The sequence below is a fragment of the Pleurodeles waltl genome, chromosome 5 (genome assembly GCF_031143425.1).
Source record: "Pleurodeles waltl isolate 20211129_DDA chromosome 5, aPleWal1.hap1.20221129, whole genome shotgun sequence".
In the NCBI taxonomy this organism is placed as follows: Eukaryota; Metazoa; Chordata; class Amphibia; order Caudata; family Salamandridae; genus Pleurodeles; species Pleurodeles waltl.
Genome location: NC_090444.1, coordinates 1,209,897,651 through 1,209,922,370, shown reverse-complemented (window position 1 = coordinate 1,209,922,370; position 24,720 = coordinate 1,209,897,651).

The following is a 24,720-nucleotide window of genomic DNA, read 5'->3' as shown; positions in this document are numbered from 1 at the left end:
CAGAAAAAGTTATCATTCGATGAATGTCCAGGTGGTCTGTTTGGCTGACCAGTACATCTCCCATGTAAATGCCAAGTTCCCTGGGTCAGTGCATGACGCGTACATCATGCGAAATAGCAGCATCCCTTACGTGATGGAACAGCTACAGAGACACCGTGTGTGGCTAATTGGTGACTCTGGTTACCCCAACCTGTCGTGGCTACTGATCCCAGTGAGGAATCCCAGGACAAGGGCAGAGGAACGGTACAATGAGGCCCATGGGCGTACTAGGAGGGTGATCGAGCGGACCTTCGACCTCCTGAAGGCCAGGTTTAGGTGCCTGCATATGACAGGTGGATCCCTAATGTACTCACCAAAGAAGGTGTGCCATATCATCGTGGCGTGCTGTATGCTTCACAACCTGGCTTTGCGACGCCAGGTGCCTTTCCTGCAGGAGGATGGTCCAGATGGTGGTGTTGTAGCAGCTGTGGAGCCTGTGGAGAGTGAAGAGGAGGAAGATGACGGGGACGACACAGATAACAGGGACACAGTGATACAACAGTATTTTCAGTAGCACACAGGTACGAATCAACCCCGCCATTTTACATTTACTTAAAGTCTCCTGCCTCTCTACTGTCTGTGTTTCCCCCCAGTTCCTGTTAACTGAGTTGTGACTTTCCCTTCCGTTTCCCTTCCGTTTTCAGAACTGTGGGCCCCACTGTGTGACCTCTGCTTTGTTTGCCCATGGACTACAGCTGTGTGACCGTGGTATGTTGTCATCACAATGTAACTGAACATTTTGGCAACGTTATGTGTAATACATTTGTTCAAAATACAAGCAGACTCCAGATTTTTTAAGTGCAATAAGTGATTTTATTAAAGTGCTAAATTTAGGGACATGATTGTAAAACGGTGATTGGTGATGGTGGAGTAATGTCCATGGCAGAGTCCAGTTTTCAGTCTCACAGGTGAATTGTCCATATGCCTGTGGAAGGATGGAGCAGGGGCAGTTTAAGTTTGGACAGGGTGACAATGTGGGACAGTGGGATGACATCAGGGGGTATTGTTTGCTGGCGGGGGTCTTGGCATCCTACTCTGTCTTCTTGTGAGATCTCAGGTACCACTTGCGGGGTGGTTCTTCTTCTGCAGGAGGTGGGGTTCTGGTGGCCTGTCGTTGTGTGGGGGCCTCCTGTCCACTAGCGCCGGCGGAGGTGGTAGGCTGTTCCTGGTCCATGCTAGTGACAGGGGCCCTTTGTGGTGCCACATGGTCCCGCAATGTGGTGACTATCTGGTTAAGGGCCACGACGATGGTCCCCATTGCGGAACTAATGTTTATCAGTTCCTCTCTGAACCCCATGTACTGTTCCTCCTGCAGTACCTGGATCTCCTGGAACCTGGCCAGTACCGTAGCCATCGTCTCCTGGGAGTGGTGGTATGCTCCCATGATGGAGGAGAGGGCCTCTTGGAGAGTCGGTTCCCTGGGCCTGTCCCCCCCCTGTCGCACAGCGGCCCTCCCAGTTCCCCTGTTTCCCTGGGCCTCTGTCCCCTGGACCGTGTGCCCACTACCACTGCCCCCAGGTCCCTGTTGTTGTTGGGGTGGTGGGTCAACCTGGGTGCCCTGTAGTGGTGGACACACCGCTGATTGACGTGTCCTGGAGACAGAGGCATGGGCCCACTGGGTGGGAGCTGTGCTGGTGTTCCCAGAGGGGGTTAGGTCTGCTGTAGCCTGTGGCTGTCTGTGGGGAACCGACTATCCCGAGATCCCCGATGGGCCGGGCTGGTCATCTGGGTCCAGGGAGACAGAGCTGCCTCTTCTGGAGGTGGGATGGACATCTCTGGACCCTCCTGGGCGGTGTGGTGGCGTTCGGGTCCTGCAGGGGTATTAGAGTATGGTTATTGCTTCTGTGCGTGCCATTTTGTGTAATGGGTGGGTGGCCGTGTACCCCAGTGCTGCCATTCCCTTGTGGGGGCTTTTGTGATGGTGGCTTGTGGGGGAGATGGGTATGTGCAGTGGGCATGCTTTGGTGATGGGTGTCCATGCTTTGAGGAGACATGCAGGGCTAGGTTTTGGGATGGGTGTGTTGTGATGGTGAGCCATTTGCAAGGAGTTGGTGTGATGGGGGTGGGGGTATGATTTGGCATGCAGGTGGGGTGGGGGGAATGAAGTAGTGAAGATTTGACTTACCAGAGTCCATTCCTCCGCCTACTCCTGCGAGGCCCTCAGGATGCAGGATGTGCAAGACTTCCTCCTCCCATGCTGTGAATTCTGGGAGAGTAGGTGGGGGTCCGCCGCCAGTCCGCTGTACCGCGATGTTGTGCCTTGATACCATGGAACGGACCTTCCCCCGTAGGTTGTTCCACCGCTTCCTGATCTCGTCCCGATTTCGTGGATGCTGTCCCACAGCGTTGACCCTGTCCACTATTCTGCTCCATAGCTCCATCTTCCTGGCAATGGTGGTGTGCTGCACCTGTGACCCGAAGAGCTGGGGATCTACCCGCACTATTTCCTCCACCATGACCCTGAGTTCGGCGTCAGAGAACCTGGGGTGTCTTTGGGGTGCCATGGGGGTGGTCTGGATGAGGTGAGGGGTGGTGTATGTGTTGTAGAGAGTGGTGAGTGTGGTGGTGTATGGTGTTTTGTGCGTGGATATTGTGTGGGTGATGTTGTGATTTGCCTCTGTGTGATGGTATACTCTATGCTGTGCTGTCTCTCTCTGTCCTTCAGTCGCAATTGTGGTCGTAAGGGTTTGTGGGTGATGTGGGTGTGTGTTTTATATTTAATTGGGTGTGTGGGAGTGGTGTGTGTATGTGTCTCAGGTGTGTGTATTTTGAATTGTCCAATGTGGTAGTGTTTTGTAAAGGTGTGTGTATTTTGACCGCGGCGGTGTGTACCGCCAATGGAATACCGCGGTTGAAAGACCGCTGCGGGGATTTGTGGGTCGGAATGGCATGGGTGTATTTCTGTTGGCGTGACGGTGGAGGTTTGGTCATCGCCAGTTTTTCGCTGGCCGTTGCTGTGGCGGACTTTTGTTGATGTCGGGTTTTTGGCGGTTTGCAAAAACAACAAGTGATGGACGGAATGCTGAACATTGTCAGACACTCACCCCCAGTCACAGATCTGGGTTTAATCCATCGATTTTTTGCTCACCATGCCACCCCAGTTTGGACCCAGCCATATGCAAATCAGTCTTGACCCTGTTCCTCATGGGAACAGTCCAGCCCGAACTGCCAAGCCAGGTCCTCACTGGACCGGAAACAAGCATCCTGGGACCGGTTTCGGGGTTTCACCCCTCATCAGCCAGGCTAGCTTGAATCCAGTGGCATGGGAAGCACGGGACCCACGTCTGGGTATACCCTTCCCACTTAGGGCGACAAAGCAAAAACAACAAGTGATGGACGGAATGCTGAACATTGTCAGACACTCACCCCCAGTCACAGATCTGGGTTTAATCCATCGTTTTTTTGCTCACCATGCCACCCCAGTTTGGACCCAGCCATATGCAAATCAGTCTTGACCCTGTTCCTCATGGGAAGAGTCCAGCCCGAACTGCCAAGCCAGGTCCTCACTGGACCGGAAACAAGCATCCTGGGACCGGTTTCGGGGTTTCACCCCTCATCAGCCAGGCTAGCTTGAATCCAGTGGCATGGGAAGCACGGGACCCACGTCTGGGTATACCCTTCCCACTTAGGGCGACAAAGCAAAAACAACAAGTGATGGACGGAATGCTGAACATTGTCAGACACTCACCCCCAGTCACAGATCTGGGTTTAATCCATCGTTTTTTTGCTCACCATGCCACCCCAGTTTGGACCCAGCCATATGCAAATCAGTCTTGACCCTGTTCCTCATGGGAAGAGTCCAGCCCGAACTGCCAAGCCAGGTCCTCACTGGACCGGAAACAAGCATCCTGGGACCGGTTTCGGGGTTTCACCCCTCATCAGCCAGGCTAGCTTGAATCCAGTGGCATGGGAAGCACGGGACCCACGTCTGGGTATACCCTTCCCACTTAGGGCGACAAAGCAAAAACAACAAGTGATGGACGGAATGCTGAACATTGTCAGACACTCACCCCCAGTCACAGATCTGGGTTTAATCCATCGTTTTTTTGCTCACCATGCCACCCCAGTTTGGACCCAGCCATATGCAAATCAGTCTTGACCCTGTTCCTCATGGGAACAGTCCAGCCCGAACTGCCAAGCCAGGTCCTCACTGGACCGGAAACAAGCATCCTGGGACCGGTTTCGGGGTTTCACCCCTCATCAGCCAGGCTAGCTTGAATCCAGTGGCATGGGAAGCACGGGACCCACGTCTGGGTATACCCTTCCCACTTAGGGCGACAAAGCAAAAACAACAAGTGATGGACGGAATGCTGAACATTGTCAGACACTCACCCCCAGTCACAGATCTGGGTTTAATCCATCGTTTTTTTGCTCACCATGCCACCCCAGGTTTTTGGCGGTTTGCCAGTTGCGGGTCAGAATGACCGTGGCGGTTTACCGCGACCGCGGCGGTGTTATGGCGGTCTTCTGACCGGCGGTAAGCGCCATTTACCGCCGAGGTCAGAATGACCACCTAAATGTTTTAGATGTGGAAACCTGGGACATTTAGCATCATATAAAAAGTGTCCTGCTGTGGGGGCTGTTTGCAAATGGTGTGGCAAACGCGGACACTGCGAAATGCTGTAGATCACAAAAAGATTTACCGTCCACCTCAGTCAAAATGGTGCAAGACTGTATCTTGATGGTGGATGAACAAGGGGCAAAGAAGAAATATCCTAAAGACATTGTAACCATTGGTGGAATTAAGTGTGAAGTTCTCTTTAATTCAGGTGCATGGTTAACTCTTATGTCTAATGAGATGTTTGATAAATATTTAAGTCATTCTGTGAAATTGAAAGACCCAGATGTAATCCCAGGGGGCTATGGTGGTCAAGCTATAGAGTTGAGGGAGTACTTTGAATCTGAAATTATGTTTAAATCTAATTTGACCGTGGGGAAGATCTATGTTCCAGTAAAAGGGGATAGCGTTTTAAGCTGGCCACATCAGAAAGAACTCGAAGTCATCTTAGATCCCAATAATTCCACACCTGTGTTACTGAGGAAAGATTTTATGAAGAATGTTAGTGACATCTGTGAAATATCTACTGATATTTGTGAAAATAGTTTACCTGATTTTGTACATTGTATCAAACTCAAAGAGAATGCAGTGCCAGTAGTGTGTAAAGTGCGGGCCATACCAATATCTGTAAGAGATGATGTGGAAAAGGAATTGCACAAGTTATGTCAGAGTGGGATCATAGAACCGGTTGAAGCCTCTGAATGGGTCTCACCTATAGTTGTAGCACGCAAACCCTCTGGTGAAATCCGACTCTGTGTTGATTTGAGGAATCTCAACAAAGCTGTTGTTAGTGATCTATTTCCTCTTCCCAATATCACGGAGATGGTAACTTTGTTGCATGGAGCTAAATATTTCAGTACACTAGATTTGGCTTCGGCCTATCATCAAGTGATGCTCCATGTAGATTCTAGGGACCTCACGACTTTCATTACACCTTTTGGGACATTCAGGTTTGTAAGGATGCCTTTTGGGCTGGTATCAGCTGCATCGGTGTTTCAACGTTTGATGCATGATTTGTTTGGTTCTGTAGAAGGAGTAAAATATTTTCAGGATGATATTCTGGTTTTTGGACGGTCTAAAGAGGAACATGAAAAGAGGGTTAAAAAAGTCCTGAGAATATTGGGGGATCATGGGCTTACGTTGAAACTGAACAGATGTCATTTTGGGAAAGAGGAGATACAGGCGGTCATTCTGACCGCGGCGGGCGGCGGTAGCCGCCCGCCATGCGGTCAACGCCATTTGGCCGCTCCGTGGTCAAAAGACCGCGGAGGCCATTCTGGCTTTCCCACTAGGCCGGCGGGCGCCTGCCAAAGGAGCGCCCACCGGCCCAGCGGGAAAGGCCCTGCAACACAGAGGCCGGCTCCGAATGGAGCCGGCGGTGTTGCAGGGGTGCGACGGGTGCAGTTGCACCCGTCGCGATTTTCACTGTCTGCTATGCAGACAGTGAAAATCATGCTGGGGCCCTGTTAGGGGGCCCCTGCACTGCCCATGCCAGTGGCATGGGCAGTGCAGCGGCCCCCAGGGGCCCCACGACACCCGTTCCCGCCATCCTGTTCCTGGCGGTAAAAACCACCAGAAACAGGATGGCGGGAAGGGGGTCGGAATCCCCATGGCGGCGCTGCTTGCAGCGCCGCCATGGAGGATTCTCCCAGCCGGGGGAAATCCAGCGGGAAACCGCCGGACCTGGCTGGGCGACCGCGGCTTTACAGCCGCGGTCGGAATCCCAAATAAAGCACCGCCAGCCTGTTGGCGGTGCTTCCGTGGTCATCCACCCTGGCGGTCGATGACCGCCAGGGTTGGAATGACCCCCAGAGTATTTAGGACATAGAATTACCTCTTCTGGGTTGTATCCTAAATGAGAATTAATTGAAAATATATTGAAACTACGATCGCCAGAGAACAAAGAAGAGCTACAAGCTTTCTTTGGTATGGTTGAATTTCATGGAAAGTTTCTTCCCAATCTTGCTGCCAAAACAGAAAACGTGCGTAAATTACTAAAAAAGGGAGTAGGTTATATATGGAGTGAAGGGTGTGAAAGTGAATTTAATGATGGTAAGAATGAATTATCCAAGGTGGGGTGTTTGAAATCTTTCAATCCTAATGAGTTGTGTGTTATTATGACAGACGCGAGCGCTAGGGGGTTGGGAGCCGTTCTTCTACAGAAAGGAGATAAGCATGAATGGAAGCCAGTTGTGTATTGTTCAAGAACTTTAAGAGGTTCGGAAGTGAATTACTCCACAATTGAAAAAAAAGCTCTTGGAGTTGCTCGGGCTATTAGCAAATTAAAAAGTTTTGTATGGGGAAGACCCTTCCATGTGTATACGGATCACAAACCTTTAGTTGAAGTGTTCATGAAAAAGGGTCTCGACCAAATATCATCCAGAATTAGTAGGTGGGTGGTCAAACTTCAAGATTTCAATTTCAAGATGTTTTACGTTTCAGGAGCATGCAACAACACTGCAGATTGCTTGTCCAGACTTACATTGATTTCAGAGGAGGACAATTGTAATAAGCAAGAGGAAAATTTTAGTATGTGTAGTGTTACTGAAGGGGTGATTAGTCATGATGAGTGGGTGCGTGAGGTTGCCAATGATCCCATTCTACAAAGTGTGTGTACTTTCCTAAAGAGCAAGTGGAATTTTGAAAGTTTAAGGAATTCTGAGGGATTAAAAGGGTTTTGGAAGGTAAAAGAAGAGTTGTCGGTTTCTGATGGATTATTACTTCGTGGTGAAAGACTAGTGGTACCAAGCACCTTGCTGGAGAAAGTCATTCAACTAGGACATTCTGGGCATCAAGGGATAAGTAAAACCAAGGCTAGAATACGTATGAGCTATTGTGGCCAGGTATGGATGTTGGTATAGAAAGGGTGATCAGGGATTGTCCTGACTGTTGCAACAGTGATAAGATCTATAAAATGAGAGTACCCTCGATGTGTATCAGGAGTCCATCTAACAGACCGTGGGATGTTGTGGCTATGGATATTGTGGGACCGATCGGTGGTAAAGGTGGAAATAGTTACATTTTAGTATTGGTCGATCATTTTTCCAGGTGGGTGGAAATTGGAATAGTTCATAGTGTTGAAACCAAGAGGATAATTAGTCTACTTGAGGACATTTTTGGTCGAGAAGGTTTTCCAAATGCAATTCTCACAGACAATGGTCCACAATTTGTATCCAAAGAAATGGAAGATTATTTTAAGAAATTGGGAATTAAACACAAGTTGTGTTCGCTGTATCATCCTGAAGGGAATGGGATTGTGGAAAGGTTCAACAAATGTGTAAAGGAATGTGTGCAATTAGAAATGGCGGCAGGAAGATGTTGAAAAGAAGGCCTGAAGAAATCTTTGGTAGCTTATCGTTTTACCCCACATTCATCCACAGGAGCTGTTCCTTTTGAATTGTTTAGAGGAAGGAAGGCTAATACTATGATGGTTCCTGGTTGGGTTATTGGGGATAAGAACAAAGCTGTGTCTTGGTCTGGCGGTGACTGTGAAATGATGCATGAGAAGAAATCGGAGGAAAAGAGGAAAGATTACTTTGATGTAACGAAACAAACTTGTGCTGTGGAAGTGGAGATTGGGGACAAAGTTTTGATAAAGAAACCCACTTTTGGTAAGGGTGGGAGCATGTTTTGGGGCCCGTTTAGTGTAACTAAGTTGTTCAGAAATGCAGTGAAGGTTAGTGATGGCAGAATTTGGAATCTTAATCGTATTGTTATTTCCCCCAAAAAATGTGTTTAAATATTCCATTTGGGACTCTCGCTCTTGTTCTCTTTCACTTTTCCAAATATGTTTTGTATTCTTTCATTATGATAATGTATATAGTTTCAAATGTTTGGTTTGTTTCTGCATATTTTGTTTTTTGGGGGGAAGGTGTGTGGTATCTTCATGTACAGTGTATATCTCTCCACTTCTAGCTATGGAATGTTAGTTAGCATAAAGAATGTTTGGGTCTGGGGATTCTAGGCGGAGACACAGATTGGAGGAGAGATGGAAGGAAGAAGCTGTGATTAGAGCTGTTGGATCTATCGTTGTGGATGAGATATCTATCTTGGACTTAATAAAATCTCAATGACACATTCATCTATGGATATTATTTCCACAACCTGGTCTAGTCAATGCTGTTAGGAATTGTCCTCCTCCTAAAAATAAGGATGAATTACGCTCTTTTGTGGGTTTGTGTGAATTCTATTCCAGGTTTATTCCTAGTTACGCTTCCAAGATAAAATATTTGTCTAATATGATGAAAAATAGTGTAGCGTTTTTCTGGGACAAAAATTTTCAAGACACATTTGATTTAGTGAAATTTGAGATGACCGATGCTAAAGCCCTACGCCCATATGATCCCCAGTTAGTGTGTAAAATAATGGTTGATGCCAGCAAATATGGCTTGGGTGCTGTTCTCGTCCAAGATTCTAAGCAAGGAGAAGTGACTGTTAGTTATGCTTCTAGAGTGTTGAGAGAAGCAGAGTTGAATTACTCTGTCATTGAAAAGGAGTTGTTGGCCTGAGTCTGGGCAAGTGAAAAGTTCAGGAGTTATGTTTGGGGTAGGAGGTTTGTGATTGTTACCGATCACAAGCCTGTGCTTTATATTCTGAGTGGAGACAAAACTAATTATACTACTCTGCGTATTGCTCGTCTTACCACAAAGTTGCTGCAATATGATATTGAGGTTAAGTTTTTACCGGGTAAACTTAATGTAAGGGCGGATTTTCTCTCTAGGTTTCCCATTGTGGACTTGGATGAATTTGATTCGGAAGATGATAGAGAGGATTGTTTTGTAGCCAGTGTGGATCTTCCTGCGTTCAAGGCTGTTAGCAAAACGGATTGGGAGACAGCAGTACATGATGATCCCATTTTAGTTCAAGGTAAAGAATTTGTGACCAATGGTTGGCCGAAAGAGAAAAATGTTTCTTTACCTCTTCAACCATTTTGTAAGGTTGCTGATGAGATTTCAATTGAAGACCAGATAATGTTGAGGGGTGAGAGATGTATTCCACCTTATGGTATTCGTTCTGACTTGATTAATTCAGCACATGAAGGTCATTTTGGGGCAACCATGACCTAAAGGAGGTTAAGAGAGAGTTATTGTGGCCATCTATGGATAAGGATGTAGATGCTGTGGTTAGAGGGTGTGCTATGTGCAATTCTGCTGAGAAGGGTCTCAAGGTGTGTACGCTTCCTTTGCAACCTATTCAAGTTCCGGATAGACTTTGGTCGAAGCTTGGCATTGACATGATTGGGCCATTTAATTTTCTCCCTCATAACTTGAGTTATGCTTTTGTTCTCATGAACTATCACAGCAGATGGCCAGAGGTTTATTTTTGTGCCACTCCGTCAGCGACCAATGCGGTCAATTTTCTTAAAGAAGTTTTTAAGCGTGAGGGTTTCCCGAATACCATTATTTCTGACAATGGAGTACAATTTGTTAATTCAGAAATGGAATTCTTTTTACTGCAATCTGACATTAGACATTTGAAAAGCTCGTTATATCATCCCCAAACTAATGGTTTGGTCGAAAGAATGAATAGAGTTGTTGGGGGATTGCATAAAATGGGCCAGACACAACAATTATGACATTCAAGAGGCGGTTAGCACCATGTTGTGGGTTTATCGTTCCACACCTCATTCTTTGACTAATGTGTCTCCTTTTGGAGCGTTAAGAGGTCGTAAACCTACTTCCACTTTGTTCCCTTCATGGTTAGCAAGTTCATTGAGAAATAAAGGAATGAGTGTAATGAAAGGTGGGGTCAGTTGGGAAAAGGTGGTGTCTGGACAACAGCGCATGAAGAACAGATATGATGCGGTCAAAGCTACTAAGTGGCATGTGTTTTGCCCTGGAGACTTAGTGCGTATAAAAAAAAGTATATTTGTTAAGAAAGGTGATGTTGGTTTCAGTAAACCTGTTAGGGTGAGAAAGGTGTGTGGGAGTGCGATCATAGTTGATGGCGGTCAGTGGTAGAATGTGTTGAAGATTGTTAAGGTATCCGAGGACCCATCTCCAAGTGCCAGTGGTCAAACTGGTTGTGGTGAGGTGTGTAAAAGTGGAAATTCGAGGCTACATGTCCAAAGTTCGTATAAGTCCAAAGCTCAGAGTTCAGCTATGAATTTTACGGAAGGGTCTCTGCGTAGATCTTCCCCGGAAAAGTTTTTACCATGGAAATTGAGGACTGATGAGTGATAATTTCTAGTTAGGGTTTCTACCCTTATTATGAAACGTTTTGTATATTTTGTGTCTATTTATTTTGTTATTGTAATTTTTTTTTTTTTGTGTGTTTTTAAAAGGGAGAGATGCTATGTTATGTATTGTTAGTATTTCTAATGTGGAATACAGGGCACAGGCGGTGGAGCGGTGGAATGTGGAACGGGGAGCGCGTGGGGAGGTAGATCGGCGGTTGGCTTGTTGCCAGCAGGATGCGCTGTGGGCGGCTCCTGTTTTTACCACAAAATAAACATGTTGGCATACCAAACCTGTTCCTGCTGTGTTCCTGAACTGCAACATAAGTGCGTCCTGCTGGCAACAAGCCAACCGCCGATCTACCTCCCCACGCGCTCCCCGTTCCACATTCCACTGCTCCACCGCCTGTGCCCTGCATTCCACATTATAAATACTAACAATACATAACATAGCATCTCTCCCTTTTAAAAACACCAAAAAAAAACAAAACAACAAAAACTAACAATAAAAAAATAAATAGACACAAAATATACAAAACGTTTTATAATAAGGGTAGAAACCCTAACTAGAAATTATCACTCATCAGTCCTCAATTTCCATGGTAAAAACTTTTCCCGGGAAGATCTACGCACAGACCCTTCCGTAAAATTCATAGCTGAACTCTGAGCTTTGGACTTATACGAACTTTGGACATGTAGCCTCGAATTTCCACTTTTACACACCTCACCACAACCACTTTGACCACTTGCACTTGGAGATGGGTCCTCGGATACCTTAACAATCTTCGACACATTCCACCACTGACCGCCATCAATCATGATCGCACTCCCACACAAAGGATTCTGGGTAACAGAACCTGGTCAGAGCCCCACAAGTCACCCCATCTTGGATTCCCCTAGGTCTCTAGTTTTCAAAAATGCACAGGTTTGGTAGGTTTCCCTAGGTGCCGGCTGAGCTAGAGGCCAAAATCTACAGGTAGGCACTTTGCAAAAAACACCTCTGTTTTCTTTCAAAAAATGTAATGTGTCCACGTTGTGTTTTGGGGCATTTCCTGTCACGGGCGCCAGGCCTACCCACACAAGTGAGGTATCATTTTTATCGGGAGACTTGGGGGAACGCTGGGTGGAAGGAAATTTGTGGCTCCTCTCTAATTCCAGAACTTTCTGTCACCAAAATTTGAGGAAAATGTGTTTTTTTAGCCAAAGTTTGAGGTTTGCAAAGGATTCTGGGTAACAGAACCTGGTCAGAGCCCCACAAGTCACCCCATCTTGGATTCCCCTAGGTCTCTAGTTTTAAAAAATGCACAGGTTTGGTAGTTTTCCCTAGGTGCCGGCTGAGCTAGAGGCCAAAATCTACTGGTAGGAACTTTGCAAAAAACACCTCTGTTTTCTTTCAAAAAATTTGATGTGTCCACGTTGCGTTTTGGGGCATTTCCTGTCGCGGGCGCTAGGCCTACCCACACAAGTGAGGTATCATTTTTATCGGGAGACTTGGGGGAACATAGATTAGCAAAACAAGTGTTATTGCCCCTTGTCTTTCTCTACATTTTTTCCTTCCAAATATAAGAGAGTGTGTAAAAAAGACATCTATTTGAGAAATGCCCTGTAATTCACATGCTAGTATGGTCACCCCAGAATTCGGAGATGTGCAAATAACCACTGCTCCTCAACACCTTATCTTGTGCCCTTTTTGGAAATACAAAGGTTTTCTTGATAGCTATTTTTCACTCTTTATATTTCAGCAAAAGAATTGCTGTATACCCGGTATAGAATGAAAACGTACTGCAGGGTGCAGCTCATTTATTGGCTCTGGGTACCTAGGGTTCTTGATGAACATACAAGCCCTATATATCCCCGCAACCAGAGGAGTCCAGCAGACGTAACGGTATATTGCTTTCGAAAATCTGACATTGCAGGAAAAAGTTACAGAGTAAAATGTAGAGAAAATTTGATGTTTTTTTCACCTCAAGTTCAATATTTTTCTTTTTCAGTTGTTATTTTCTGTAGGAAACCCTTGTAGGATCTACACAAATTACCCCTTGATGAATTCAGAATTTTGTCTACTTTTCAGAAATGTTGCGGTTTCTGGGATCCAGCATTGGTTTCATGCCCATTTCTGTCACTGACTGGAAGGAGGCTAGAAGCACACAAAATCGTATAAATGGGGTATGTCCCAGTAAAATGCCAAATTGTGTTGAAAAATTGGGTTTTCTGATTCAAGTCTGCCTGTTCCTGAAAGCTGGGAAGCTGGTGATTTTAGCACAGCAAACCCTTTGTTGATGCCATTTTCAGGGAAAACACCACAAGCCTTCTTCTGCAGCCCCTTTGTCCCATTTCTTTGAAAAAAATGAAATTTTTACTGTATTTTGGCTAATTTCTTGGCCTCCTTCTGGGGAACCCACAAAATCTGGGTACCTCTCGAATCCCTAGGATATTGGAAAAAAAGGACGCAAATTTGGCTAGGCTAGCTTATGTGGACAAAAAGTTATGAGGGCCTAAGCGCAAACTGCCCCAAATAGCCAAAAAAAGGCTCGGCACAGGAGGGGGAAAAGGACTGGCAGCGAAGGGGTTAAAAGCTCTGCACCTCTGACTGGCAAATTGGATATCTATGGTTGCTTTCCTTTGATCTGCTCATCATATATCATCCTGAGTACAAGTGGTTCAGAGGGAGATCACACCACGAGCAAGCCCACCTATTTGTATTCTTCCTTCTCTTCACCAAAGATAGGATGAGTATAGTCCTCAGTTTTTTTGAGGTTTTGAAAATCTAAGGGCATATTTATGAGGGGGTTTGTGTCGTGTTTGCCCTATGCAATGTGGCACATGTGTGATGCAAAAACCAAGGCCCAGATTTAACAGAACCTAATGCATCCTTGTGCCACATTGGCATTTTTTTTTAAATGTTAATGTGGCCCAATGAGGTCAAAATTGCCAAGCTAGATTTACAAAGTGGCCCACTTTATGCATTGCACCACTTTGTAACCCCTTGTGCCACATTATGCCTGTGCCAGGCATAACGTATGCAAGGGGGACGTTCCCCCGTTAGGGTGGGCGAAAAAATAGCGCAAAGAAATCTAAAAGAATTATTTGCACCATTCTTTGGGGTATTTTTCACACCTGCTCAGTGCTGTAGTTAAAAGGTGTCACACCACTGGTTACAATGGGCCCCTATGTACTGTTCAGGCGCTAACCCTGAACAGTACATCAATAGAGTAAAAAATGTTGATGCTATTGCCCTCTACCCTGTGCCGTGGTGCACTGTGTATTAAATACGACGCACACGTGGTGGCGGTAGGGGGGGGGCGCTAAGGGGCGCAAGAAAAGTGTCGCTACACTGGGTGCAGCACCACTTTTGTTAAATCTGCCCCCAAATGTGATTTATGAAGCCATGCATGGACACTTTGCATGGCCCTGAGTGGCTTCATATATCTGGATTAAAGCAACGCAGGGCAAATCACTACGTTGCCTTACACTGCCCTGGGAAGGCATTCCATGGATGATGCATGGGTATTCCCATGCAATTCCCACTGATTTTGATGCATTTTCAGATTTACCAGACCAGGTGAACCTGGGAATATGGCAAAAGGCTACGACTTCCTAATGGAGGCGTAACAATGAGAAATATCTTTATTTCTCCTCATGACTTTTTTTCTTTCTGTGTAATCCTTCATTTTGCAGCACACATAGAGGAATATGCCTCAGGGGATTGTATTTGTGCCGGAAGATAAACCTTTCTGCACAAAAACAATCCTGCATGCAACAGAGGCACCCTTGCACCATGGTGCAAGGATGCCCGGGTTGACCCTAGGCAGCCCAAAGGGAACCAGTGAAAAGGAAAAGGCAGGAATGTGGTGTATTGACTTAAATAGGACCCACTCCTGCCCTTTCCCTGTCCCACAGTGCAGCACAGCAAGGTGAGCTGCTGCGCTGTATTTCATGTGTTTTTCATAAACATGTCCCTAACGGTCTTTGGCTTGGTCTTGACCTACCTATTCGGAATCCACTGAAGACTGTGACCACCAACCTCTGCTGCAATCTCTGCATACTTGCAACCTCCTCGGAAAAGCATTCAGAATGAAGGGTAAAATAGTCCAAGCACTATTCAAAAAATATAATTGAATAAATATCTCTATTACAAAGAATCCTCCATGGAAAACTATTGCTGATATGTGATTTGCATTACATATGTCCACCCTGGCATATATGATTCAGGTGATGGCTCCTTCATCTCAATAGTTCCTTGCTATTGGTCCTCCTGACACATCTCAACTTTGAGGCAAACCTGAAAACTATTTCAGGAAACTTTGGACACAACTTTTCTACTCTGCATAAGACTAGCGGTAGTACCTATGAATTTCCCCGCTTTACTCTGTGTCATGATGTATTGTGCAGGCTCTTGGCCTCCTGCTGCTCATACACTTATATAATAGTTTTCTCCTGCTGTTCAGTGAGGTCGGTGGGACTAAAACATTCGTCGTGGGCCTCCAATTTACCATGGCTTGACCTTCTTCTCTAATTGATCCAAGGCAGAGACAAGTGCGAGACAAACAATCTTGTGAGAATTGTCTCCTACAGTATCCCCAGAGTATACGCACTTTCAAATAAACTATCTATTTTTTGAAAGACGAGGTAGTCTGTTTGATTTTATATTCACTTACTGATCAACATACATTAATCAGCGATTGCCATTTTCTGAAAAGATTACCTAGGATCACACAGAAGAACACACGACAACAGATGTCTGAGAGCCGTACCCATGCAAGCACCAGAAACAAATATCACCCACAATGATGGCAGGCAAGATCACAAATGCAAATATCTTTCACTCAACTTAGCTTCACTGCATGCATAAGTGCAACCACGTGGTTGCAGCAATACAAGATGTGAAATCTGCTACCTAGCAGGCACACCAACAATACAAACAATCCACTTCCCACACAGGGTTCACTTACAAACCACATCTTCTCAACTTATCAATACAATTGCATCATGCTTTAGCATACTACCCCTCCTTCCTCTTTACACTAATACATGTCCATTCATTGCAACCAACATATGTTAGTCAATTGCCTGTTCCCTCATCATCGGGTTTCTCTAGTGAACCACACAGCAGTTCACCACCCTCCTCAAAAAACCCTGTAGGCCATGAAGTATTCAGCAACTACCAACCCATCTCGCTGCTCTTCTTCCCAGCTAGCATCATTGAGAAGATTAGCAACAGACAAGTCTCTGACCACCAAGATTAACACAAACTCCTGGAGGACACGGAATCAGGATACCAAAACATCCACAACACTGTAGCAGCCCTCATCGCTGCCACAGACGACATAGGCACCATCCTCAATCATGGACAGCCCACTGCCCTCCTCCTGCTCGTCCTCTCCGCTGATTCCAACACTGTCTCTCACCACACACTCATCACCAGATGACACACAGAGGGCGTACAAGGACTTGCCCTCAAATAAATAGCTTCCTTCCTCTCCAGAAGAACACGAGTCAGGCTCTCGCTGTTCAAATCAGAACCCAACGACCTCATCTGCGGCATCCCACAGGGATCATCACTCAGACCCACACTTTTCAACATGTACATGACTCATCTGGCAACCATCATCAGATCCTTGGGAATTAACATCATTTCCTACTCCGACGACACCCAGCTCATTTTTTTCTTCTCACCATCACCACCAAGATAAACTTCAAAAAATGCATGACTAGGGTAGCAAATTAGATGAAAGAAAACTGCCTCAAGCTGTACACTGACAAAACCGAAGTGCTAATGTTTGAGAATATGAGGTTGTCTTTGGACTCCACTTGGTGAGATGCCGGTCTTAGACCAACACTCACCCCATCAGCCACACTAGGAATCTAGTCTTTATCCTGGACAAAAACCTCACCATGAATCCCTGGTGAATGCTGTCACCTCCTCATATTTCCTTCACATTTTAAGTAACATAGCTAAGTGCCTCCCACTAGACACCAGATGTACCATCATGCAGGTCCTTAATACAAGCAGATTGGGTATGACAACGCACTGTAGGCCGGCATCCCAACCCATTTTCTTCACAGACTTCAAACCATCCAAAATGCCACAGTCAGAATAGTCCTCGACCTCCCGTGCTGAACGCCACAATACCACTCCTCAGAGAGCTCCACTGGCTCACCATCCAGAAGCGCTACCATTCAAACTTCTAACACATGCATTTAAGTCACTGCAGAACATGGAACTTGCATGGGATTTGCAAATATTCAAACTTCGAACACATGCATTTAAGTCACAACAGAACATGGGACTTCACTTCCACTAACCCTCCAGACAACTTCACTCAGCATCACTCTTACACACACACCCTGCATCCACAGAAGCAGACCAGGAGGTGCCAAATCCTGGAACCTCCTCCCCCAACACATCATGGCCTCCTTCTCACTTCTTGAATTCCACAAGAATCTGAAGACCTGGCTATTCAATTAGTGTTCTTGCGGGACCTTTGAGAATGCCTGTATTCAGGTCCAGATGCAACAAACACCTACACTGACCTACTTAGGGTCATATTTATAGTGCCCTAGCGCCACCTTGTGCCACATTAACGTAATTGTTTTTTAAGTTAATGTGACCCAACGAGGCCGAAATCCCCACAACTTATTTACAAGGTTACTCTGTAACCTTTTGCGCTACATTATGCCTGCGCCAGGCATAATGTATGCAAAGGGGCGTTCCCCTGTTAGGGAAGTGGGAAAAATGCCATAAGGAAATCTACGAAATTTCCTTATGCCATTTTTTACGGTTCTTCTAACGCCTGCTCAAGAGCTGCCATTAAAAGGGGCCTTCCATTCTTTAGAATGGGGCCCTATGTACTCTGCAGGAGCAGTGCCAATATTTTGGCGCTACTCCTGCAGAGTACATCAATAGCCTCATGAAAGATGATCAATCAATCAATCAATCTGTACATTTGTAGAGCACGCCAATCACCCGCAAGGGTCTCAAGGCGCTTGAAGGGGGGTGGGGAGGTGAGCTGCTACTGCTCAAACAGCCAGGTCTTGAGGTGTCTCCTTAAGGTCAGTAGGTCCTTGGTCTGTTGTAAGTGGATGGGGAAGGTGTTCCAGGTCTTGGCTGCGAGGTAGGAGAATGATCTGCTGCCGGTTGTTGTACTGTGGATGTGTGGGACGGTGGCGAGGCAGGCGGAGCAGAGCTGGCGGTTCAGGGTGTAGAAGATGAGTCGATCATTGAGGTATGCTGGTCCGGCATTGTGGAGTGCTTTGTGGGCGTGGGTGAGGAGCTTGAATGTGATCCTTTTGTTGACGGGGAGCCAGTGTAGATCACTCAGATGGGCTGTGATGTGGCTGCGGCGGTGAATGTCGAGGATGGTTCCAGCGTAGGGAGCGTTGCCGTAGTCCAGTCTGCTGCTGACGAGGGCCTGGGTGACCGTCTTTCTGTTTTCGGTAGGGATCCACCTGTAGATCTTTCGAAGCATGGGAAGGCTGTTGAAGCAGGATGATGAGACGGCATTGACTTGTTGGGTCGTGGAGAGCGATGATTCATGATGTTATTGCCCTCTACGCTGCGCCATGGTGGCAGTAGGGGGGTGCTAAGGGGTGCAGGGAAAGTGGTGCTGCCCCCGGTGCAGCACCACTTTCCATAAATCTGCCCCTTAGCACCTAGATACCATCACAGGTGACAAGCTGCACTCTACAAATCCACCTACCTTACATTACACCACTGCAACTCACAGCTCTTCTATGGACCTCTTGGAAATAGCCCTCTATGCAGGGATTCCCCTGTCTTATTGCTTCTGACCTCCTGTTTTTGATCATGTGCTAAATGTAATTTTTGCTGGCTTTTGGACTCAGGGTACTTTACCACTGCTGATCAGTGATAAAGTGTAAGTGCTCTCTGTCTAAATTGTATTGGTGATTGGTTTATCCATGATTGGCATATTTGATTTACTAGTAAGTCCTTAGTATAGAGCGCCATATGTGCCCAGGGCCTGTAAATCAAATGCTATTAGTGGGCCTGCAGCACTGGATGTGACAACCACATGAGTAGCCTTGTAAACACGTATCAGACCTGCCACTGCAGTGTCTGTGTGTGTAGTTATGACCTGGCAAGAGCACCCACTTTCAAGACCCAAACCTTCCCTTTTACTACATGTATGTCACCCCTACGGTAGGCCCAAGGAGGTCCCATGGTCAGGGTGCAGTGAGTTTAAAAGGTAGGACATGAACTGGTGTGCTTTACATGTCTTGATTGTGAAACACTGCTAAGTTTGTTTTTCACTATTGCAAGGACAATCTCTCCCATAGGGTAACATGGGGATTTCCTTGAAATATCTTTTAAGTGTACTTTCACATTGGGAGCCAATCGAGATGTGGAGTTTGAGGTCTCTGAACTCACAATTCTAAAATACATATTTTGGTGAAGTTAGTATTTAAATTGTAAGTTTGAAAATGCCCTTTTTTTAAGTGACCATTTTCTTGCTTAACCATTCTGTGCCTCTACCTGGCTGTGGAATACACTTGTGAGTCAGGATGACAGTTAGACTGTTTGTGAATTCACTCTAGACAGTCACACAAAGGAAGCTGAGGTGTGCCCTGCATATTATGATTATGGAGGGTCTTCCTGAGCTAGAGTGGTGGGAGGAGCTGGCACTTGCACCTGAATAGGGCTGTGTCTGTCCTTATATAAAGCAGTCTCCAACCCCCTGGAGTGTGTCTGCGGCCAGGGCAGGAAAGACAGGGACTTGTGCACTACAAAGAGTTCTCTTTGAAATTTGCCTACTTCAAAGACAGAAATGGATATAAGTACTGGACCTCTGACTCCACAAAGTTAGAACAGTTATGGTCTGAGGACATTCTGCCAGGAAGAAGAGCTGGTTCTGTAGGAGGGACTGCCATTTTGCCTCTTGCTTTGTTGTTCTGGCCTGCTGCTTGCTGCTTCTTTCCTGGGAGTAAAAGACCTGAACTTTGCTTTCTACATCCTGCTTTCCAAGGTTCTTCAAGGGCTTGAGTTGAGCTTGCCTCCTGCTAAGTATCAGGGACTTCAAAGACTCCATCTGCAAGCACCTAGGCTCCTCTGTTCAGAGACCTGTCCTGCCAAGTGGTGCCAAATCCAGTCTAGGCCCTTGAAGATGGTTTTTGGTGCAACAAGAAGAATGTCCATACAAACCCATCGCTGCAAGAATTCCATGCATCGCCAGTGCCTGCTCCGAATCATGGTCCCCGCTTGATGCATTGACCATGGTTTTCCACACAGACTCCAGATTTCCATCGCAGTGCCTCAGAAAAACCATGCGGCGTGAGTTTTGAACACTGCATCACTGAAGTCCGTGACGCACCGTCCTGACTTCCACACAGCGTCTGCTTCAACGTTGTGAGATTGACGCCCTTGGGCACCATTTTCTTCGTGGACACTGCAGTAAAGTACTAATGCTTCATGCCGCAAACAATGCATCACCTCTCCTTTGGCAGTAAGAAACCAATGCATCACTGACTCTGCCCAACAGTAAGGAACCAGAGCATCACCTCCCCTGAGACAGTAATGAACCGACACATATCTGGCTCTTTCGATGCATCATCTCCCTTGCTGCCCACATCATCTTTGTTTTTAACACAACTCAGGTAGTTTGCCTCAGTCAAGCACTTCATTTATTTCAAGGAACTATAATTACATTTAGGGCCAGATGTATCATGCATTTTTTCGATTGCAAAAATACATTTTGCTATTCCATAACTTGTAACTGAATCGCAAGTTGGAATTGTGGCTACATACCGATTCGGTATTGGGAAGGGGCGTGTCAAGGGTGTCCCTTCCTAATACCTAATTGCAGCAGGATGTAGGAATGTTTTGTGAACGAAATGCGGTTGCAAAACATTCACATTTTACCCATTTGCAAATAGAAAGGGGTCCCCAACAGACCCCGTCCCCTTTGTGAATGCACGCAAAAAAAAATTTAGGAGCAGGCAGTGGTTCCACGGACCACTGCCTACTCTTAAAAAATGAAAAGAGAACTCTTTTCTTTTTTAAACGTATCCCGTTTTCCCTTAAGGAAAACGGGCTGCATTTAAAAAAAAAGATTGCTTTATTTAAAAGCAACCACAGACATGGTGGTCTGCTGAGCTCAGCAGACCATCATGTCTGTAATTATAGCCATTCACAATGGGTCTTAAATTATGACCTACCTCATGAATATTAATAAGGTAGGTCGATTTGGAGCCATTGGGACTCGCTAAATGAAACTCCTGGAGTTTTATACATTCAAATAGTGATCACACAATTGCGATTCACAGATAATTGCAATTAGGTAATCACTATTATGACAAATGATACATCTGGACTTAAATCTTTTTAAAAGTGATATCTTTACTTGTGTATATTGGATTTGTTGGTGTTGTGCTCTTGTTTTACTCAGATAAATATTGGCTATTTATCTAAACTGGTGTGGAGTACTTTTGTGGTTTTTAACTGTGTTACTGTGTGTCTGTACAAATACTTTGCACATTCTCTCTGAGATAGGCCTGACTGCTTGAGCCAAGCTACCAAAGGGGTAATCAGGGGTTATCTTAACTGTGTGACTCCCTTGCCCTAACTAGAGTGAGGGTCCCTACTTGGACAGGGTGAAAACCACTGCCAAATAGAGGACCCATATCCAAAAGTTTTATGATGCCACTCAGTGTAGTAAGAAGCACATTACAAAAACACAAATATATAGGCTAAAAGCAGCAGATCTGGTAATCATGACAACACAAATACACTTAACGCATAGATCAGAGTAAAACCAACACCGTTCTAACCAAGTGCACCTTATAGACTGAAATCTTTTGCCTGTCATTACTCAACAATGAGCATCTTTAATTAAATAATAAATGTGTTAGAGCTCAGTTACTCTCTGCTACCAACAGATCACATAATAGGTGACATATTCAAGTAGAGGTGAGAGACCACAGTCACCTTGGATTGTATGGTATAAAACCTGGGTCAGGTGGTTGCAGGGGAATTAGAGGTTATTGGTCATAACTTGTGATGACTGGAGTTATTTACTGCTGTTGGCCTGGGTATACCATATTATTGGACCACAAATTCAATAAAGAAGCACTCCCCTTTAGCAGTCAACTGTCAAAGGTATAATGATAGAGCAGCCCAGACCTTATTTCAAGAAGCAGTCAGGTTAAACATATAGGAAAGTGCCCCTTTGCGTATGGTCACCCCCACAATTTGTGCTCCCAATGCTGATGGTTATGACTCTGTGAGTGCACTGGAGCCTGCCTACCAGGACCCAGAACCCGTGCTCTCTCTCTAAATTGATTTGTTGACTTGGTAATTGTCTGTTTGGCAAAGGCCTATCCCCGTTATAATTCCCTGATAAATGGTACCCAAGGCACAGGTGTTAAAGGGGTCCCCCAGGGCTGCAGCACAAATGTGCGCAACCCTGAGGTACCCATGCAAACTATTGATAGACCTGCCATCGCAGACTGCAGGAGCAGTGCAAACTGCTCAGGTTGGACTGTGTCCTCACCATGAGAGGCACAGTCCACTGTACTGTTTACAAAGAAGTCAAACAACCCTAAGGAAGACCTCTGCAGCCCAGGAAGCAGACTGCATTATATTTAAAGTGCAGGCATGCAAGCACAAGCTTATATGTCTCTATATTATCTTTAAAGTACACTATAAGTGATAGTCAGTCTATAGGATAACACAGGGCTTGCACCCGGGCAGACCAGAGTAGCCAGCTCCATTATGGTACCGCCTAGATATGTTGAGTTTGGTGTCAAACAACATACCTTCTCTCTCCTGACATAAATCTGGTGTCGAGGGATAGCTAGCATGTACCCAGGAGGGACCTTAGAGATTACCCACCTGTTTTTGCCCCAATTTATTTGTGCTCTGGCCGCCCATAATTTTCCCACACCTACTGTCGCCATGACAGGGCCTGACCTCCTGCCAGGTAGAGTGGGCACTCTCACGAGTCAAAGAGGAAGGCGGAGGCAGGAAGGAGGTCATAACTCCCACCCCAAACTGGGCTAGTGAATAGGCACATCAGGGCGGTGAGCTTCAAAGGCTTCACCACCCGTGACTGCCATCTGTGCTGTTCCTCAAAGGAGGAAACAGCCCTCCCTCTGCCCACAGGCATATTTGCTCAGAGACAGGTGGGAAATTACATATGAAGGACAGTGCACACCCCCAGCAGGCTTACCACACCTTTAGGGAGAGCATCCTGATCTATGCAATAAATGTTGATTTCTGCCATCTTCGGAGTGGCAGAGCTGAGGGTTCTGGGTAGCAAAAGGTGACCCAGCCCACCGGATGTGGTCACCTCAGGGGTGGATTACCTTCATGAGCTAGCTGTCTTTTGGCCACTAGCCTCCTCACTACTAAATCTCCTAAATACAGGATTCAAGGATCACCCCTGAAATCAAATCCTCAGATCTGATCGACCAACTTCGAAAAAGGACCAAGAGAAGCCCTGTGTCACTGACAATCAGGCTGTGCCCACTGCAACAAAGCAAAAGAGGTATACTCTGTCCCTGAGGCAACAGACTGGGAACTACTGAACGACCTTCATCCTTGGTTCAAACTCTGCTCTTCCGACCAGACTGGATGCTGGAAGTACCCTCAGTCTCCCTTTGACTAGTAGCACTAGTCCCCTGCAAACGGTAGGGAAAATCACTTTCAGGGTCCAAAGATTCAATGGCAATCGGGCCCTCTGTGGGATCACCCAAATCCAGGTTGTCTAGTGTCTTCTGGGAGGTTGAGTGTCACCTGCCCCAAAGTTTTAAGATGACCACGGCAGTCAGTTCAGTCCGTACTTCGTGAACTTCCCAAAGCTTTTTGTCACCTTTACCGCTGCCAAGTCTGGCAGCCTGTTAACTAACCCTCGCACTCAATGCTGCAACTGCGGGGCACACCATGCAGTCTGCATCCAACATCACCAACCCAGCTCCTGCTGAGTTTTTGCATCTCCTTTTCTGCATTGGTGTGTAAAATCAGCAACAGCACCAGTCCAGCTCTGCACCATGGAAAGCCAGGAAAACAATGCACCCGGATGCCATGAGCCGATAGAACTGAACTGACTGCTGTGGTGTGGTACTAGGACCTGCACAACCTTAACCCTGCAAGGGTTTCATGTAACTCGACCTCTAAGTGGCCTTTTGACACTACTGGTTTTTCTCCATTGACTTCAATGTAAAGTTTAAATGACATTTTTGCTGGGATTTAAATTTGCTTCTAGAATCTTTAACTCCGGTTCCGATGCAATCCTGTTCACTTTGGTGTCTAAATTAAGATGAAAATAAGTTCCATTTTTTTAAATTGGTTTCAGATTTTTTTTGACTTGTGTCAATTACTTCATGTTGGTGCTCTGAAATGCTTAGAACCAAGCCGGACTGCTCTTTGTCACACTATCAGGACTGAGCTAAGGATTTATTATTGTGAATCCCCGCACCACATAATACTCCACTTTCCTACAAAACACTCAACGTATTACATACAAACTATTACAGTCATATCACTCAGTGAGGCTACCACCTCAGTCAGTGGTTTGCTTTGTAAATACTTTCATACATATATGATAAATAAATAATACACGTACATGACACATAAATAATGTTGTAAAAAGACAATCAGAACTCTCTAGATATTTTCTAGCCTTCTTTGCCAGAGATAGTTGAACTCTCAAATGGTATTACAGTACATACATGCCAAGTGCAATTTTTGTATTTAACATTGGAGCCCACAGCCAATGTTTAGTCAAAATAATATTCTGGATCACTACACAACTTTACTAGCATGTAACCCATCATATTTAGTGAACACAAGACTAGGCTTACAGGTGACTGAGCATTCGCTTCAAGAGGACAAGATTCCACAGCATGCTTGGGAGCAAAGGCTCTGACAGACAATAATCCATGTCACAATTTTAGTCTCCAGTAAGATGTATTTAATCAATAAGCTACTGTT